At 47.6% G+C, this 20,287-nt stretch overlaps 1 protein-coding gene across 1 annotated transcript in view; it reads right to left on the bottom strand.

Annotated features, from left to right (window-relative positions):
- The window catches only part of LOC8053885 (calmodulin-binding transcription activator 2), a 955,024-nt gene that overhangs the window by 395,588 nt on the left and 539,149 nt on the right, over positions 1-20,287 (bottom strand).

The following is a 20,287-nucleotide window of genomic DNA, read 5'->3' on the forward strand; positions in this document are numbered from 1 at the left end:
CAAATACGCATTTGAAGACCTCCGGACAACCCAAAACGGCATGAACTTGAGCCATTTTCATCTGCGTGGTTCTTCAAGTTCTGACGTCGCCCACCATCACATTTACGCTAACAAGTTGGCCTTGTCGTCTCCTCTACATTTCAGCCTTCTCTGGCTCATGGAAATTATTTAACCAAGTAATATTTTTCGCACCGCGAAGGTGTACAGCTACACATCTATGGGGTAACATTCAAACGCGTTTTTCTTCTATGTCATTTTGGGGCATCTTGACAGTTGGTGTAAAATAATTTTTATTCTTAATACTATCCTGTCACAACTAAATTTGGCGTGCTTACACTTTAGAATATGTGAAATGCAACTATCTAGGTTTGGTTAGAATAAATATTGTTTTATATATATGGAAACTTTAAGGAACGTTTGCTATCCCTTTGAAATGGCATTATCGAGATTTTTATTTATTTTAAAATGAAGAAGCGTCGCACACATTATTTCTTTTATTCATTGCACTCAGTGGTTTAAAAGGACCAAATCAGTTTATTTCACGAGGCTTTGATAACTGTGTTGCCTTGCCTCCCAAGTGCACAAGAACATGACTTTTTTCTGCATGTACATTGCATTGAGAACCTAAAAAATATGCTATATAATATCTGACACAGCATTTATAAAGAAAAGATTATGTATCACGAACTATTTTTTTTTAATTTCAACATCGTAAATAATAATAAAAATTAATTGAAAGCAGAATGCTTCGCCGTCCGATTGAGGACCCGGCCACCGTGTGGCACGGGGTGTTCTCGTCGTGGGCTCCGAAGCAGGGGCTTTTGAAAGCGAAGCAAAAAGGACGGGGTGTTTGCCGCGGGGCATTTGACACGGGGTTTGCGACATTGGGTGCTTTCGTGCACCACCCCCTTCCGGTACCACTTGGCGAAGACGTGGGCCTTCGTATTCTATGTTTGGTTTAGCGTTTCCCGCCTGGCAGCTAACGAGCTGTGCAAGCCAGCTAATCAAAGAGAAGAAATGTATGGAAACGTCGGAAACAATATAAGTACAACACGGAAGGTCTAAACACAAAATATTTCCTGTAAAAACGCTGGATAACGTTTGCTCCATATGTATTTGCTTCGTGTTAAAAACACATATATATATGTATATATTTTAAAATTATACACTGTGTTTTGGAAAAGGCATTAAGATACAAAGGCCATTTCTGTTCAGTGTAATTAGTAATACAACCGTTAGGCTATGCAAGCTAGCGCCCGGAAGTAAAGCATGGAACTACTGCGTTTAATTAACTTTAAGGTACGTACAAGGACCCATACATAAAGACCACCGCGCTTTAAAGAAATTGGCACACTTTTTTCTTTTTTTTTACGCTATCCGATATATTATTTATAACATAACAATATACGATTCGTTTGCTCGTTCGTAAGATATACTAAAAAACAACTTTGGCAAAGACATCAACTTAGGATGATGATGTCAAACCTATATTAACCACATAAAAAGGGTGCAAACAAAATCCCTTCGCGCTCGGCTCGTGAAAAATACAAATTCGCATTTTTGCCCTCTCATTAGTGCGCCCTTGCGCAACGAAACAAAACGAAAAATCCTGCACGTGCATAAAGGTCGATAGAAAAGAAGAAAAGAAAAAGAAACGGAGGACAAAGCCACATGGAAGTTAAGTGGATATAGATCGCTCCAGACATGGTCTGTCTGCAACACGTCAGCCAGTCGCGTCACCGGGGTGAAATACCCACTCTCGCCGCTAATCATCCCGAAACACGAAACGAAAACGGGCATCGTCGGTGTGGAAAGGGGGAAAAGAGGGGAAAAGGGGGGGGGGGGGGAAGAGAGCCCACGAATAATATCAAATTCTCCAGACCATCCTCTCCGTGGTGTGGATATTGTTGTTCCTTTCGGGGGACGCCGTCGGCTATCTGGCTCAGGAAGCCCGCATGCTCGGTCGGTTGTAGGGTTGTAGGTAACTCTATCGTCATTCTGGGACTCGCGTTTCGACCACCGCAACACGCAACACCTGTCACGAAAAAAAAAAGTGTGTGTGTGTGTGTGTGGGGGGGGGGGGGGGGGGGAGGGTCTTGACGGCAGCACGCCGGAGTCGGGTCACGCACTGCCGGCCGCTGGGAGTCCCCCTGCGGCTACCCGAAGGTAGTGTGCCTAGAATACAGAGTGTTTCCCGTTGCTCGATCGAAGCCACGTGGCCCACTTTCCAGCTTGCCACGCGACAACTCGACGCATGCGCACTCGTGAACAATCTCTGCGCGGGAAGCGTCCGCCATTAGATTCCGAAACGCTCTCCGTAGCTTGAGTTGCTCTCCCCTTTGAAATCTAGTCTCTCTACCCGAAGGCGTAGCAGCGGCAGCGTCTGGGGGCTACGGCGCGGTGATTAGATATCGGCGGGGAATGTCCGCGAACCTGCGAAGGTTTGAGTTGCTGCCAAACTCGACTTTCCTTAAACGCGTGTATCGCTAGGTTCGAAAAAAAAAAAAAAAAGAAGTTTCAGCTAAAATTTGATTTTTGCGCACATGCGCAAGAAAAAAAAAAGGTGGATGGATGGATGGATGAATACGGCTGAGCCCTTTGGATCGGGCGGTAGCTTACGCCACCTAGCCATTTTGTTTTACTATTTAAGGTGAAAAGCATGAGGTAGCGCCACCTGGCGGGGCAAACGTGCAATATTTGCTCGGCAGATTGTTTCGTCGTTTCACATTATCAAGCTAACTAGACATTTTTAAAATGTGCATATCTTTGACGCACAAAAATGTCAGGACGAAAACTAGCTGGTGAAGGTTGAACATATTTTAAGACGAGTCTGTGCGTTGGGGGGTCGCCCTTCATTTTCTTCCTCATTCACGGGTTTTTGTTTTGTTTTTTTCTTAAAATACGTATCTTTGGTTTTCGTATTGTGTGAACATTGGCAACCATTTTATAAAACAAAAATAAAAATAAAATGAAACAAACTAGTTTAAGTAAAGCTTTTTAGCCAAAATTAAAAGTTTGTGCGTAGAAGTCGGGCAAGACTGTTTATTGGTCAAACTTCGTCCAATTTTGCTTAGAAGTTCGAAGGTTTGCCGAACCAGAGGAAGCTCGAGGTTCGAACGAAAGTTCGCGCCGAAAACAAGGAGAAGCGCGCGACTCACCGAGTCTCCAAGGGAGACACGTACGTCATATATACTACAGACCTAGAGCCACAAAATACGTACACGCTTAGATTACCGGCTTTCCTTTCTCCAATATTCTGGGCTGCGCCGCCATTTTGGTTCTTAGCGCAGAGCGGACGCAAGTACGATAGTAACTATTCGAAAATGCCACTCCCTGAGCTTTAGAAAACACGGCGTCGGGAAGCTCGGGTGATATCGTATTACTCTGTCGCAGACTGTCTTACGATTTCTGAAGGATGAAAAAAAAAAAAAAAAAAACGTTCCTTGAGATTTCAGATAAAGCTAGGGATACTAACTGCCGACAATGATCTTAGGGACCAAGATGGATGAAATACCGAAGCCTACACCCTTTTTTTTTTTTCGTGGCTCTAATGTAGTTTTTTAACATAGAGCTGATGGAAGGAGCCATCTCCGGAGTTTCTGCAACTGACGGATGTTTCGATCACTTTCCGAAACGGCAAATACGCGCGTCCTGCAGACTGCGAAAAGAGGGTACACCCACTGGAACGTTCCAATAAGGAGCTTGTGGCCGGTGACACGTTCAACATTTACCAGACTAGCCTGTAGTTCTGAAATGATTCGATAGTGTCCACGCCAGACTAAAAATTTGCTCACGCGTAATCTGGTATAGACATAGTTTTATGACACTGGGCCCTCGGTATTAAGCGGGCGAGGCACCCCTCTGCGTGCAAACACGACCACACGTCACTTTTCGCAAACTTGGGGAGCTGACAATACCGTCGCCCCACGTGGCAATTTGGATCCTACGCAACTTCACCGCACGAAGAATGCCGTCGTTCGTTGCGTGCCAGAAACCGCCGCTTTTCTGAACAGTCGGGGAGCTGTTTTTTAATGCGCAAACTTAATCTATGCGCCCTAAGCATCCTGAAAATACCTCAGATTGAGATCATGCGTGGCGTTGTTCCCTTCTAAAAACGCAACACTCACCTTTTTCTGAGGCAAATCTCAGGAAAGAGGCGAGCCGCGAGTTTGATCGTGTTTTTAACAAGAAGAAAAGGTCGCGCGTGGTCGTAATCTCGAATTTTTTAGGACGCCCGCGTGGATCAACGTTTTGTCATAAAAAGACGAGCTGAAATTCCGCTTTAGTGCAGCACATGACATTCGATTACCATACGTGTTGGGGTAATGAAAGGAACTAGAGCCCTCCTCTCCCCCTCTCTTTGCTTTTTTTTTTTTTTTTGCTTTTTTGCTTCAGCTTGGAGCAGAACAAACACTACGGGACTGAGGTGCAAACTTTAGGAGGCGCGGAGGCTTCCTCTCCAGAAACTAAAATCTCTAGCCTTCATCAATAGTGACAGATGGGTCAGTTGGTACATGACTTATTTGCACAAAATGCGCGGCAAGACAAGGACAGAGTAAGTGAGACAACACGAAGCGTTGCGCGACTGCCTAGCCTTCCCTGTGGGCCCAGTGGCGACGAGAAGTACTCTCCTAGGGATGCTTTAGCGATATTCATGTTGGCAGATCGACACCCTCTATATAGACCAACACGCGTCCCTGACGTCACGCAGCTGCGGTGGCGCTGTCGACGGCACTGCGCATGCGCAGAAGCTTCAGTTCACGTGAATTCGGTTTCTGCGCATGCGCAGTGCCCACACCTGGTGTGGACAAACGCGGGCTTGTTTGTAAACAACGTGTCGGTCTATACGTGCTGACCCAAGTAATGGAAGATGCTAAAATATCCTCACATCCAAAATTAAAAAAAAAAAAATATATATATATATAGCTGATTGTTGATATTTGTTTTTTTGGTGTCGATATTACGGGTGTCCATTTCGGTGTCGCCGTCTGGTGGGCTTGTACAAGACATTCGTCGTATTGCCGAAGGAAATGCTGGAAAAACCAACGAACCTGTCCATACAGTTGACTGCGGCGCTCGATCTCACAAGTTCTCTTCAGCGCTAACGAACGTATATATATGAGCGCGACAGCGTGGCTTTTCAGAGCGCCTTCGTTATTAGTGAATGCTCGTGCGGAGAATGCATTGTCCACGGCGATGCTGTAGCGCCCGTGCCCTTGCTAGCAATGAAGACAACTTACAAAATAAAGCACAGTTTTATAGTTTGCTCCATTTTGCGCGCGAGCGAAACCGAAGCTACAATCGCGGGCATGTTGCCCTGAACGGTGCTTACACTGCGCAAGCGCGCGTTCTTGGCAGCGACGTGGAAAGTATAGAGCTCGCTCTTGAATTTTCTGTTATGCTGGCCCTTAAATTGAAACGAAGTATACATGACTTGCATTGACCCCACGTCAGCGGCCATTGTGGTGAATTTGCTACTGAGCGCGTTCCTCTTGTACCATAAATTTTGTACCACCGATTTCTTTCTCCTCGGTAAGAAGAACGTTACTCTATAGATTCGCTCAGTTGTGGAACTCCCGCAGAGGGGGGTACAAGCCCCCCCCCCCCCCCCCCCCCCTCAGTCGACTCCCGGCGTTTGAAGCGCCATTTAGATTTTCGTCTCGATACTGTGTGTTCCATGGAGTAGAATGAATTCCATGAGACACTGTGCTTCAAAACATATGTATTACATAAAATACACTGCAGTTACCATAGCACCCGTCCCAAAAACAGCGGCGCGTCGAACGACGGGAGGCGGGCCGTGGAGGGGAGAGGAGTGGTAGTGCTCACGGAAGCAGTGTCTATGGGCAGTTCCGCAACTGAGCTAATTTAGTAACGTTGGAGCCTGCACACAAGTACGCGTGCTGCTTACAGAGAGTTCGGAAGAACACTCACGTGTCATCGCTCGCGTGAGTAAGCCGTTGCCGCACGGCGCCCAAGAGACCCAGACGAAGAAGACGACGACGACGACGACAGGTACAAGGGCGACGCCTCTTCTCAGCAGTGAGGCGCGCCCAGAACCCCGGAGCTCGAAGCAGGGACGACGACGTCAACAACAGCCGCTGCGTATGACGGACGGCGGTCGCTGGTCTCCGGGGACGCGACGACGCTTCCGAGCAGGAAGACAGTTGGCGCGCCGTGGACGGAGCCCGTCGTCAAGCCGGAGCCACGTCGTCCCGTGGTGGTCGTGGATCCGACGAGTCTCGGACGCCGCTGCTGCTGATGGCGAAGCACCCGTCGCCGCATGTCCGGTGTGCGTCCGAGACGCGACGCGTCCACGACGTCACACGCTGTTACCCCACGTGCCGCCGTCCGACGGGGATCGGACAGTGTCGCGCGGTTTTCGATCTGGCCGCCCGATTCGGGTGTCTTTAAATTTCACTCGGTGAACAATTAAGTTGGCAAGGGCGATGAATACCAGAATGGAGTGAAACTCAAGAAACGTTTCTAACGAGGAGTTTTCGTAAAGCACCGGAAGTCTGGGGTTCTACGGCTTGCGTGGTCGGCGAAGCGTCCAGCATCGAAAAAGGGGAACACTTTCAACCTCTCGGAACATTGGCGTTCTACTTTTCGCAAACAGTCTCATTGCGCGTTGCATGCTTGAATTGTTTTACTTTTTTGTTTTGTTTTTGGCAGCCAAAGAACGAGTGAAATGAATTCTTTCGCGTGTTATAATGATATTTTTTTTATTCTAAAGCACCGGCGTCGTTTCGGCGGCAAAAGTGGATGGATCGACTGCCTTCCGTTGTGCCGTCCTTGCTAGCTGCCGGCTGCGAGCAAACGCAGGTGCTCGGGAAAAACAGCTGCGAAAACATACTGCGTCATCACCGACACCAAAACGTAAAACTTCTCTCACAAATGCGCAGGCGAAAACACCTATTCAAAACAAAAGGCCAAAGTGAGCGTAAGGAACATGGACCGACTCCCCCAATTTCCGATTCGGAAATGCTCACAGCAGCCACCTCCACCGAGAAACAAACAAGAAAGCGAGCAAAGCGGCCGAGCAAGGACAGAAAAAGAAGAGCCCCCAATTACGAGCTCTCTCGAACTCCACGGTGTAACATGTTCCTTTCTGTTTCCTTTTCAGATGTCTGTCGCCGTCGGTAAAACGTGCAATAGAAGCCGGTTAGACGGAAACCGAATTCGGAAAAAAGGAAAGGAAAAAAAAAATTAAATGAACAAGAGTTAAAAAAAAAGAAGCGAGGTTGTTACTTGTAAACTACCACAAGCATGTAGCAGAAGTACGCTCCACAGGAACTTCGCTTCCCATAACCGATGCGTGCGTTGAGATGTCACCAATGCGCGAGAGGAACAAGTTCTGCTTCTTTTCCCCTTTTCAACTTCCTCGGAAGCAGTCGGTTCACTCAGCACAACCACCGCCACCACCACCACCACTGCCGCCGCCGCTGCCACCCGACGTCACAACCACCACCACAACCAAAGATCCACGCCGGCGCGCGCGCTTGCGCGACGGCGCGAGTCACGATAGAGAAGGGAGCAAAACAAACCCCTCAGAAGACACTTCCTAAAACACAAAGAGCCTCGGGCCAACCGCCGCCACCAGTCCCCCCCAAAATAAACAAACAAACACCGCCGGAGCAGCACACGAGCGAGTCGTGGGAGCCACGCAGCAGCACCCGTCCGTCCTCGCACCCCGATTTCTCCAAACTCTTTGCGCTTGCGCCAGCCGCCGGCAAACGGGCCAAACCAAACCGTTCGACGCCGCCGCCGATTTCCCGACGCTGGACGCCAGACGGCGCGGCACGGGCGGTCGCTTGCCGCGCAGGCGCACAACCCCTTCTCCCTTTCGGGGGCCTCCTTCCCTAGCTCCCTTTTGAAGCGCTTCCTTTCTTCCGCTCATCTTTCCCCGTCTCCCCCTCCCGCTCGCGGGCACGCTTCGAGACTGGGAGCACGTTCTGGAGTGCGCGTTAGCCGCTGGTATAATTAACGCTATCGTATTCTTACCGTCTCCCCGCCGCTTCCTCTAAGCTCGCTCTTGGGCTTCCTGTTTCGTCAAACTTGTTTGTCTCTTCCGCATCCCTCTCCTTCCCCTTCTGCCTTTCTCCCTCCCACGACGTCTGTCAGCATCGGCCATTCATCGGCGGAGCGGACCTGTATTATTTTCGTGCCCTCCTTGTGCGTCTGTCGACGTGAGATGAGAAGAGGAGAAATATCGTTTATTCCATCTTTCGGTGGGCTCGCGAAAGAAGCTCGCTTTCCAGCAACGTCTTTTTCTCGCGGTCCATAAAGAGCTTTTAGTCGGTGCAAAGCACGCGCCTTCGTGCGTGGGGTGGCTTTGCTCACTTTTAGAGATGGCTAACACATCGGGGATTTCTTCTTCCGGTACAGCCTCAAAGACTCGTAAACTCTAGGACTGAAATATACTCAAAACATTTCTCATAAAAAATTTGAACAAAAGTACAACTGGCAAAAAGACATTCAACGGTGCTGACGAACCAAGAATCTACTAGTTCCCTAATGAAAACAAAAGCAATTTGATGTGCTTCGCCACCCCTCGCTGCGTCAAAATTAAACTTGGCGTCAACAGTGGTAACGTGGTTTATACTTCATCGTTGTTTTTCCCTTTACTAACGCGAACGTTTCATAAAAACTAAAACACGAACTATACTGGACGACTGCGGGATTTCAAAATATAGACGCGAAAGAGCCTCTTCAATAGCAAGAATACACGGGTCGAAGCGGTGTATCACGGGATGAGAACTGGCGTATTAAACGTAAAAAGAAAAAAAAAAGAAAACAAAAAAACAAAGAACTAATCTTGACATGTGCTAGATGGGCATCTTGCCGGCGTAATGTGGCATGTCACTACTGCGTGATAACCCCCGGGCTAGCAGCGGTACTGAACTGGCTGAATTTTTCATCCACAGCATAAACGAGTCTCGCCACACCTCAGAGGCAGGGACCGACTATACGTTGACGGATGCCTAACTCGCTTCGGTATAAAGGGCAGGGAAGTGGCCTTCGACCATCGAGGCCGTAGACGGCGACACGCGAACGCTTCACGGAAAAACGTATTGTGAAACAAATGTAAAAAAAAACAGAACTCTTTTTTTTTTTTTGCATATGTATGACGTGATTCGCGGCCGCTGAAAACGAATATCAATCAATCGACCTGTCGTCATGCAGGAGTAGCTATGACTAGCTACGACTGGGGACCATCGGACAGCATCGACAAAGATGAATCGCATACTAAGTTGCTTCTTAATGTATTTGAAATTGCGACACTGACGTGATGAGAAGTCAATCATGTTCAATTAGCCCTTTCTTTTTCTTTTACAGTTTCGCGTTTCTTCGTGCGTACGTTCGATGATAAATATCAAAGCCGAAATTAAAAAAAAGTTTCCGTATTTTTTTTTTTTTTTTTTTAGCGAGCACAAAAAGTAACGGTTAGTGAGCGGCTTTCCTGTCAACAGGGCGCAAGGTTTTCGAATATTTCAGACAAATTCGCGTACACTCCGAGTAGATCAATAAACAAAATCAGAGGGAAATGTAGAATTAACGACAGGATCCTTGAACGATTCTTGGCAATACGGATCAAGCCTCTATTATACCAAGTGTTAAAAAAAAAAACACAAAAAAGCTGAAAAAAAAGAAAAAAAACTCTTTCGGGGAACACACTGCCACCTACGGCGGACGTCAGGAATTGTAAAAAAAAGACGTCAATTACTTAAATAGTTAAGTAAAATGTATTCATTTTAGCCACGAGACAACGTTAATTGCCACGCTTGCACTCGTTGCAGTTCAGAAACATACGCGGACTGCAAGTTCGTCTGCTTCTTGCACAGGGACTGCGATGGTGTTAGAGCGCCAAGGTCTTATTGGCTGACTGAAAAAAAAAGATGGAAAGAAAAGGTGGGTAGACCTTAAGGCATCTAGTATAGAAGCCTACCCGCTATCCTTTCGAACAAAGCCAATCAAAGCCGCGGCGTCTTCCTGACGTCATCGCAACTCCTGCGCGAAAGGCAGACGATTTGATCTCCGCTTACGCATATCAGCATTCAGTATTCAGCTGCACCAGAACCCTTCAGGATTGGGGCGGTCGCTCTCGGAGGAGCGTCGCAGGTGCTGTTAAAGAAATAGTAAAAGTACAAAAGAAAAGAACCCTGTCGTGTCACACACACACACGCGCTTTTGACATCCGATGAGGGGGCAGGGGGAGAGGGAGGGCATGTCCTCGGTCCAATGTCCAGTTAGACTTGCCCTGTCTGTGTTCTCACTGTTTTGAAAAGCCCAGAAGGCCCAGCTGAGCGAACTCCCGCGAACGGTTCTCCCATCTTGTGAGGTGACGCTTCGCCGCCTCTCCAACTTCCGCTTCCTGCCGTTGAGGCGGCTGCACTCGCTGGTCGTTTCCGACAGAGTTCTCGGTGATTTTAATAAAGCAGGGCTGGCTTATAGATGGCGCCAGTGTGCCCTCTCGTCTAACCTAGAAGACAAGCCCTGAACATTTCGTCATCGTTAATAAGGCACCCCCTCCCCCTCACACACACACCGTCCCCCCCTCCCCCCCCCCCCCCCCCCCCAAAAAAAAATAAAAGAGAGAAAGATCGCCGCAAAGACACGTCCGTCTTAGCATCGCCGCGTTCAAGCGTCGCGCGCGTTCCAAGATGCTGATGCGCGCTGGGCGGTACTACTTTAGCCGCGTTTGATTTACTTCAACCTCCTGCACCGGTGCAGAAAAGTGTAGGGCGGTGTACTTCCGCTCAAGTACAAATACCGGAAGTAGACTCCCCGACACTTTTCTACAGTGGTGCAGGAGGGGTAAGTAAACAGAACGCAGCTAGTGTTCTACTTGAAGGGGGAGTAGTGGCAAAAACGAGTCCAACGTGGACGGCCGTCTGAAGCGCTGCAGTCGACAACTGGAAAAGGAAATAGCTGCATCGGCTGCTTCCTCTCGGGTTAGCAGCCATCCGGTGCTCTTGGTGGACGCCGCTGGTCCAAAAGATTGCATGTGCTGAACTGTTGCCATTTTATGTTCCCACTAGACCGTATTTCTTTGTAAAGTCACTCAATCGTGCCAGAGTGCAGAAAAATCAAACAGCAAAATACCTCGATCAGTCGATTTGCACAGCTTTTTCGCCCAGTTTTGTCGTCAGAAGTATCTGTGACTTTCGGTATCTGCAGCAAATTGTATTTCTGTAACTGTGTCGTGACCTTCGGTGCTGTGCAACTAATTGTGCTATTTAAACGCTTCCATGTAAGCATCTTTATTGCGTTTTTTTTTTTTTCTCATGTGCATTGTTAGGGTATTTGCCTGATGTAACGGGTTTTTCTCACTTCGTTCTTTTTTATAGGATGCATAAAGTCGGATGCAGCTCTGAGCGTACATACTTTCATGCCACTTTATTTTTTTTTCTTCTTCATGGTGTATGCGAGGCAGAGCTTCCTGGCTCATTATCACTTTCATAATGAATTCAGCCTTTTTTTTTTTTGCCGTTGGAAGGTGAAATTGTCGGAACTTTTCTTTCGTAATTATTTGGTCGTCTTCTTAGCAGCATTGATTTCTAAGTTGAAATCAATTATTTATGTGGTCAGTGGGAAAAGAAATCAGGATAATTTTTTTAGTAAAATAAATCAGATTTTTTTTTTTATTTTAATCACATTCACGTGAATTAAATCTCTTCAGCTAGAAATTGGTGACTTTTCTAAAACTAGATGTATCTTTTTTAATGGCTGCCTGTTATAAATATGTTCTGCTTTATCATTATTTACTTCAAATACAAAATAAATGCCCCAGGGGAAACACACTGATAGGCAAACGGTAAATATTTAAAAAAAATGTTTTCGGTATCGTTCTGGGGAAAAGTGAATTTTTTAATTAATTACAGCCAAATCGGTGCGACTTCAATCCTTATAGCCAAATTGGTGCGCTTTAAATAATTATATAAATCATTATTTAAAATATCTTGATTATTATTATCCACCCTGTTGTGGCACAATTATATCAAAGCATGTAATGAAATTTGTTGATGTTTCCTTTCTATGGCAAAACAAGGAAGGGAGTGTTTTCGTTTATTTTCCTGATGTGCACCTCAAATAGCTGGAAGTCAGGGGAATACATTTAAGAAGAAAAACGTTAAGCAACTTCTGCATATCTGAACAGTGAGCAGTTAAGGAAACCAGGCATAGCTCGAATTTCTCTCCCCAAGTTGCAAGAGAGTGAGAGAGAGTGAGCTAATAAAGAACATGACACTAAAATAATTTTGGTGGATCAGTAGTTTTCATTTATCTGGAAGAAGTAAACTGAAAAGAAATACCAACCGTGGCTTTGTCGCCGCAATATAATAAACTACCCATTCGCGAACCCTCAATCTACGTCGGAATGGAAAGCTATAGCCGTTCTGAGCATATGAGCTTCAAAAACGCACGAGCCTGATAGCGTCTGCCTCAAGGAGCGGGCCATTTTTTTTTTCATAAAAAATTTTCGGACATTACTCATAAGTCACATAACGCCCAATCGTGAATCTCAGTACCTTATCCGAATTTCTAGAGCTACATTCGGGTGGAGACTGAGCTGACTGAGCGTTCGCCTATAGCTCAAATCTGTTGTAGCGGCATAGGCGTCCAGTGTTTCGAGCTTGCCACTTGCGTCGTGTTGATTGAACACAAAGAAACACAGCGCCACTGCATGACACCTTCCGAGCATTTGAAACACACTTTCGTTCAGTCTGTCGACCGCAGAGCGGATAGGGATAGAATGGCATATAAAATGGTGCGCTGCCGGAAAAAGCATCACTACATAGGGCCGCGAAAAAGTAGCCGACGCCCCCCCCCCCCCCCCCCCCCCCCCCCCTTCTTGACTGCTCGTGGAAACTACGCCAGGGCCACACAGCGGCATCCGCTTCGAAGGCTTCACGGAGGAGGCCGCGGCGAACAGCGAACAGCCGCGGGGGCGTCCAACGTCGCCGCCGTGGCACCGCCAGGATGGTGGCTGACGACAACACGACACTTCTTTGGACGACACCGGGAGGAAATCGAGAGAGTAGGTTTTAGGACGCCGTAAACACAGCGGTCGGAGACGCGTTCCAGGCACCATACTCGAACGCGAACGTGTTGACCAGCCTTTACGTCGACGGACACCCACGGAATCGCGCGCCTTCTCCCTCTCCTTGGGGACGCCGCGGAAAAAAGGTCAAGTCGGCGGGAGAAAAATCCACGAACCTCGACGAGGGACAGCGGAGGATTGGAGGGGGCGGGAGTCTCGGCACGCCATGCACGTTCCGACGAGACGGGGAAGACACAGGGCCGGAGTTGATCAAATATGCATCGGTTCGGAACGACGGTGGGGGCAACCAAGATGAAAGAGCGCTTCAATTAAAGCTGGGCTTAATAAAGGACAGGCGCAGCCAAGTGCGCGAATAAAACGCATAAGCGCACATCCCGGGCGACGCGCTCCAGTTGCAGCCGCAACCTGATTAAAAAGGAATCGACCCGAAAGAGGGCGAGAGGGGAAAGAGATCGCGGGGGAGAGCTGCCAAGAGGAAAGAAAAGGAACGGCAGGACGACGTTGGGATTTTTGCAACGCTGCTGGCATTATCCCCCAAGGACGAGAGTCAGTCAAGAGTGGAGACAGGTCGTTCGCCGAGTGAGCAGGACGTCGTGTCACCGCACCAACAAGAAGAGAGAAATAGAAAAGTAAAAAGCGAATCGGAGGTGTGCGTTAACGGTAATGATAAAATAACAATCGAAAGCGCCGGGAGAGAAATCAGGCTAGGGGTTACCGCGCGTGAGGCGATGGTCGGTCGTTAGATGGTATTACAGTGCGAGCGGCTTCACCGTGCCAATTAATAATATATAAAAGAGAGAGAGAGAAAAAAAATATCGACGTTGCGAGAGATGAGGGTCGCTTCTAAGCGATGAAGTGCGTAGGAAACATCGTCGCTCGTTTATTTCAAAACGTGAGAGTGAGAAGCGTGCAACGATGGTCATATTATGACGTGTCCGCGAGTGCTTGCCCGACTCCGCTTTTTGCCGTGCTTGCGTTTTTGGTTGTAGTTTTGATTGCGGAAGGAAATAACATTTTCAGCCGATTCCGGTCGTTCGAAAACTATTAAGTGACTGGAAAGCGTACTGCGTACGCAGGTGTCGGACGGAAAGTTGATCGAAACATCGGCGCAGCTGCGTGCGACCGAGAGTCGGATATTGCGAGGCTCCTTGAAAGTGAGACTTTCGTGCTTTAAGTTTGAAATTGGCAACAACAAATGGTCGCGCGCGCTTTTCTAGCGGCCCGCGGCCCAGCTCAGCGCAGAAAGTTGCTTACTATGCCGTTCAATTCTCCAAGCGCCCGTTCCGCTTGGCAAGCAGCAGTGCAACCCTCTGACCTACTTTTCTCAGTCTTCGGCGAAGGAGCTACTCTTTACTAATCCCACTGACAACAATAAAACAGCGCGTGCAGCGATCCCTGTCCATGGTGTGGTTCTGTTTCAGCATGTCTGTAAACGGAACGCAGAAGCTTCTTGCTCTCTGTCAACAGATCCCCTTCCCTCTTTCACCAAGAGGCTATCAAGCCTATCTCTTCCTGTTGGCATACTTAGGGGTTGCATAGTCAGATCGGAGGACAACGATCCATCGACGCAACTGGAGCTCATCGACATCCAGCGTCACCAACGCTGAAGACTATGCATCGCGAATCTCAGCCGCATCAGTTAAAAAAAAAGAACCTGGACAAGAACAAACTTCGGAAACCTGGTGGACTACGCCTTGAAACTGTTATCACTTTTCGGGAGCACGTATGTTTGTAAGCAGACGTTCGCACTGGTGACTCTCAACAGGAACCACCTTCGATGTGCCATGACGGACATGACATTGCGAGATGTGCTCAAGACGGTAACGAGTGCGGTGACACCTGGTATCGGAAGCCTGACTGCAGCCTAAATATGCAACACGTCGCACTAGGTGCGGCCCCGCGCAGTTTTCAATAAACGTAATTTTGGCCCGCCTAAGTTTTTAGTTGTGCGCGCCCTTCCTATAGTGTCGCGTCGAAGCAGGTCACAACAAAGCAACCCTCTCAGGAATATAGACTTGCTTTCGACTCCGGGTACCGATAGAAAGATTAAAAATTCCGCAAATAAATACAAATCATCATAACTGTCACCAACGCATAAACTCTTACATGATTCCTTAGTGTATTCTCATTTTTTCATTGTTTTTCGCTCTGTCGCACTTTTGAACTAAATTAAAATTATTTTCTCTACAGGAAGGAAGTTATAATCTTGTTTAGACATTCTAGCAAATGCCAGAAAGGTGTAATAGCACTACTCATATGCAGTTGCTACTCCCTTTCTACTCAAATAAGTGGGGGGGGGGGGGGAAGGGGAAAGTGGTAAATTATGCACCACTCCCCCCCCCCCCCCCCCTCTTTCCTTCCCCAATACGCGCTGCGAAATGCTATTGGTCGCGCGCTATGACGTCAAACCAACAGCTGTGCTCCGTTGGCGACGCTGCCCCATGGCCGTACTACGCTGTGACCAACGCCAATGTGAGAAGTAAGGTCCGTGGAGAGCTTCGATATAAAGCTATCGCTTTAATATAATACGAGGCCAGCTGCCAATCGTGAGTTCTCTTTCTATTTCTTTCACTTTGTAATTGTAGTCCTACCGTTCCCTACAAAGAACCAACGAGCATTTGAAAGAATAAAGCGAAATGCAGAAAGCTAAAAAGAGCATACGAAAAGCATACAAACACGACGAGACAGAAAGAAAATAAAAACAAAATAAAGCAAGAAAGGTATGAATGAGTCGCAAGATAAACACCTAGACAAAAGACAGTATCAAGCTTAGGCACTAATCAATACTTCAGGGAAATAGAAAGAGAGAAAGAGAGTTAAGGAACAGCAAACAAACCCAAAAAAAAGAGGAAGGAAGAAAACTGTGTTAACAGAGATTAAAGAACAGAGATACAGAAGAAAAGAAAAAAAAAATGTAATATACGAGCAGGTAGAAAACAAGAGGGCGTGCGCGTGAACTGAAGGTATCCGAAGCAATGCAAAACAAAGAAAGCGACACAAAAAAGATGAACACAGAGTCGAACACCTTGCCGTGTGAGCACGACAGAGACTGAAGAGACCGGGAACCAACTAATCGTGCAGAGAGCAGCGTGCCGACATATCCTCCCCAGCGACGACACACAGCCGCCGTTTCGCCAGATAGGAGAGACCACGCACGGCGATGCACACGCCCCACGCGCAGGAGACGACACTGTGCTGTCGGTTTACACCCGCCACCAGCCTGAACGATTATGCGTCGCCCCGAACGAATGTGGCGTGCCCACGCCCAAGCCTCCTTTCTGTCGCGCGGCGTTACTATACGGGCCGCAATCGCAGCCAGCCGCCCTGCCGGTCCTGCCAGCCCCCCGAGCTCGCTCATCCGAGCAGAATCCGGGACAGAGGGGCCGCCCAAACCGACGTGCCGGGTGTTAAGCACGGTCCCAAGATAAACTACTTACTGGTCTGGAAACTTTCTCGTGGTTTCCGCCCTAGTTAATGTTGTCGCCACAAACGGCGCTAATCCACGCGGGAGCGAAAGAAAACGAACAAAACCTAACAACCTACGAGAAAAAAATATAAAGCCATTTCGATGTTTAAATATATCAGATGTAGCACCCATCACGCGGCGTCTTAATTATTTCCAAAATAATACGACCTCTATATGTCTCGAGTATAGATGGCGCTTCCAATCGTCCATCTGTTTTGTCGACGGGTCAGTGGGGTTCTATGAAGTAGTATAGGGGCTGAAGACACTGTCCGAAGCGTGTTTCTTTCGTCTACTACGCCCCTGTCCCACTGATCGCACAAAAACCGTCTACAGACATGTTCAAAGCATACGAAAATATGAAGCAAAGATGCTTGGAACATGCGCAGTGCGTGTGCGCAGACAAGTCTGTCACCATGTCTACAGATAAGACCGCGTCTTCCGTACGACGTACGAGCAGTCTGACTGCAGCTTATGGTTCTCCGTGCGATCTGTTCGAGTAAATCCGAACGTCGGCGCAGTGCGCCTCTGGCGCTTCGACCTTCTCACAGCGTTACGAAAAGATTCCAGCGTTACGGAAAAAAAAAAGCAACGACATACGTTACTCGTTACTTGCAAATAGAGGGAACGCGTGACAGGCTTACGTTACGTCAAAATAAAAGGAACGCGGTACCGCAGCGTTGACCGATAAAAAGTAACGCACGCTGCTTTAGCGTTACCTTTTATTTACAAATCGACGGCGACAAACATTTTTTTTTTTTTTTTTTGCGATAGCAGTTTTTACAATGGGACAAAGAGCGTAGGCGTTGAGGCTCTCGTTAAACCGGGACTTCTTGCGTGGGGAGAAGAGGCGAAATTGTGAAGGTATACATGAGACGAGTGCAAGAATTCATAACTTGGCGTTTAAAAAAACAAATTTAAGTTTTTTTGTTTCTCTTTCCGAGTCTTGGGAAGAAGCGGTAACGAGTAACCGAAGTACAATACCCCTTACTGTTTTCAAAAACGTAACGAGTACGTTATTACGTTACAGCAAAAAGTAACGCGCTACCGGTAACGCCGTTCCATGTAACGCGTTACCGGCAACAATGAGACCAAGTAAGGACCTTGGTATCAGCAGAACCACTCGATGAGACGCGCTTCAGAGTCGCGACGCTTTGGCGATCTTGGTGCTTAGAATCATTTTCTTACGTGGAGTTACCCGAAGCTTTGTCCGGAATCGCAGGGCACTGTTTGCTGTCCTCCAGAGATGTTCCAACAGTCCGCCGCAACGGAGCAGAAAGATATCGCACGAGATTCCTGACACCGGATTTAAAGACGAGGAAGTCGCCCGTCCGAGTCGCGACTATCGCCAATATGCGTCCGCTCTGCAGTAAACACCAGAGGCGCCCGCGGGAAAGTATCGCTATACTCGTTGTCCCATCAAGAAAAAAGAAAAGGTAGTTTTGCGCACTATTCACGCGCAGCGCAAAGTAGTCCTTACAAAATTTGGTTATCGAAGGAAGAAACCAATGCTTTTCGCGTTTGAAACGCCTACGTCTCGATAAAATAACATGAAGTTAATCTAAGATGCACCCACATATGTCTTAAACCAGCAGACGACGGGTGAGGCTAATAGCGTACCGCAAAAAACCGGATTTTTTTTTCTTTCTACTATACGGTTGTGAGGTGAACGCTAAGTATAGGAATTCGAACATGGTTCGTTTCCCAACATCCCACATCCCACACGTACCCACATCAATGCTCAATCGCGGTCGTGGCTGAATTGACGACCGAGCATTAGCCCCGCATCCACGCCTTATTGCGTTGACTTAATTAACCTGATTCAAATATGGGAGGGAATGCGGATATGGGACGCCGGATTTGGTAGATGTGTGTTGACATATTATGTGGCGGATGTCTAGATTTGGGAGAGGTGGGGGGTTGGAAGGGGGCGGGGGTTCTGCTTGACCTAAATTTTGACGAATCATCGCTGTTTTAGAAGGGCACGGAAAGGGACTATAGGTGCGACCATCTGCTAAATGTGATCCAGTCGCGAAAGGCAGTAAAAGACCGCAACTTGTCTGATTGAATGCCACACTTCGTTTCATGTTAAGTTCAGACGTAGTCGACGCTACGAGCTGATGGGACCAATCAGACAGCCTTCAAAGCGCATGACAACTGTGTTCGTCATGTTTCTGTACGTGTTGTATCATCGCTGAATCAATCATACACAAAAAAGGCCCACTGCCTTGTGGTTTTCACGCTGCTCGATAGGCTCTCTTTAGCTCGTAGCGTCGGCTGCGTCAGAGCCACGGTGTAAGAATGGTGTGCACTTAAAGGGGCACGAAAGTGCTTTTTGAGATCCTCGTTTTCTGCACTCTAAAAAAGTATGTGCGTCTACTTTCCCGCACAACACTCGGAGAGCCAATCACCGCAACTTACGGAGGCAGCTCAGCGAATGACGATGCCTGAGCAAATGTTTAGACCAAAAAACCCAGACTGAGTTGTGACATTAAGCAATGCAAAACGTCACGCTTCCATTGCTTAATGTCACAACTCGGACTGCGTTTTTTGGTCTAAACATATGTCTCGGCATCGTCCTTCGATGAGCTGCTTCCCTAAGTTCCACTAATTGGCTCTCCGAGTGTTAGGCGGGAAAGTAGACGTACGGGATTGGTCGGCCGCTGGTCCACGCGGAAACCCATGGCTCGCGAGTGGCTGACGAGCGCCGTTCGTCGTTCGACTATATTCATGCAATGTTTGGTAGCACCATCTGTCGTTCTGCGCCGACGGTGACTGTCCAAATCTTTTATAACTTTTTTTGAATCTGCAAATCGGCCGTGCATAAATGTAGTTCCGTTGTTTTTTTTTTAAATTTAGAATGGTTAGAGTTTGTAGATTGAGTTATGAACATAAAACCAGGATCTCAAAAATAACTTTAGTGCCCCTTCAAGATGAAACGAAGTATGTACCAAGAATCTCAGGGAGAGGATCTGACGAGAGCGCGCGAAGACTGACCTCTAACTGGAATGATAAGTGGGTAGACGTAAAGTTAACTATATCTTTGCTCTACTCACGCTTGGAACGCGTTCGAACGCGAACGCCAAACGCTGGACGCTGGTGTTTGGCAATCGAACGCGTTCGAAGTGTGAGTAGAAACAGTGGCAGCTAGCTTTATGTCTACCCACTAATCGTTCCAGTCAGTTCCAGCCTTCTGACGTCCTCACGCACTCTCGTCTCCTCCTTTCCCTCAGATTCTCGACGCATATCCGTCGAAAGAGTGGTAATGGTGAAAAGCTTTAAGCAGCTCAACGTCGCAACAAAATTTAGAGACCCAGGCCCCTAAACCCGTCAAACACAAAGTTAGCACCAATGTTTACGGAGCACGCCAATTGGACTCTCGCCACGATGACGTCGCTCTTTTGTCGTCGAAGTCCAATCGGTGCGCTCCGCAAACTTTCGGCTCCGACTCTGACAAATGTAGAGCCCTTAAAGTGGCAGGCAGCTTTCGCGTTGCATTTCTCAATTAGCGGGAAAAAAGATGCACACAGAGTGAAATGAGCCTTAAGCAAACGAAAAATATACATATTGAAGAACGGTTCATCACGCGGAAATTTGGATAGGACGTAAATTACACAGAAATAATCGGTATGAATGTGGTGTCAGTCCCGCTTGTTCTGTTTAGTATCCTAAACCGTCCGTCTGTCAAACTGTGAAGTAATCGGTTAGCTCAACATCGCGTCATATACTCTTATCCAGTTCCCCAACGGGGTGAACACCAG

Source organism: Ixodes scapularis, unplaced genomic scaffold (assembly GCF_016920785.2).
Source record: "Ixodes scapularis isolate PalLabHiFi unplaced genomic scaffold, ASM1692078v2 PGA_scaffold1__304_contigs__length_218370807, whole genome shotgun sequence".
NCBI lineage: Eukaryota > Metazoa > Arthropoda > Arachnida > Ixodida > Ixodidae > Ixodes > Ixodes scapularis.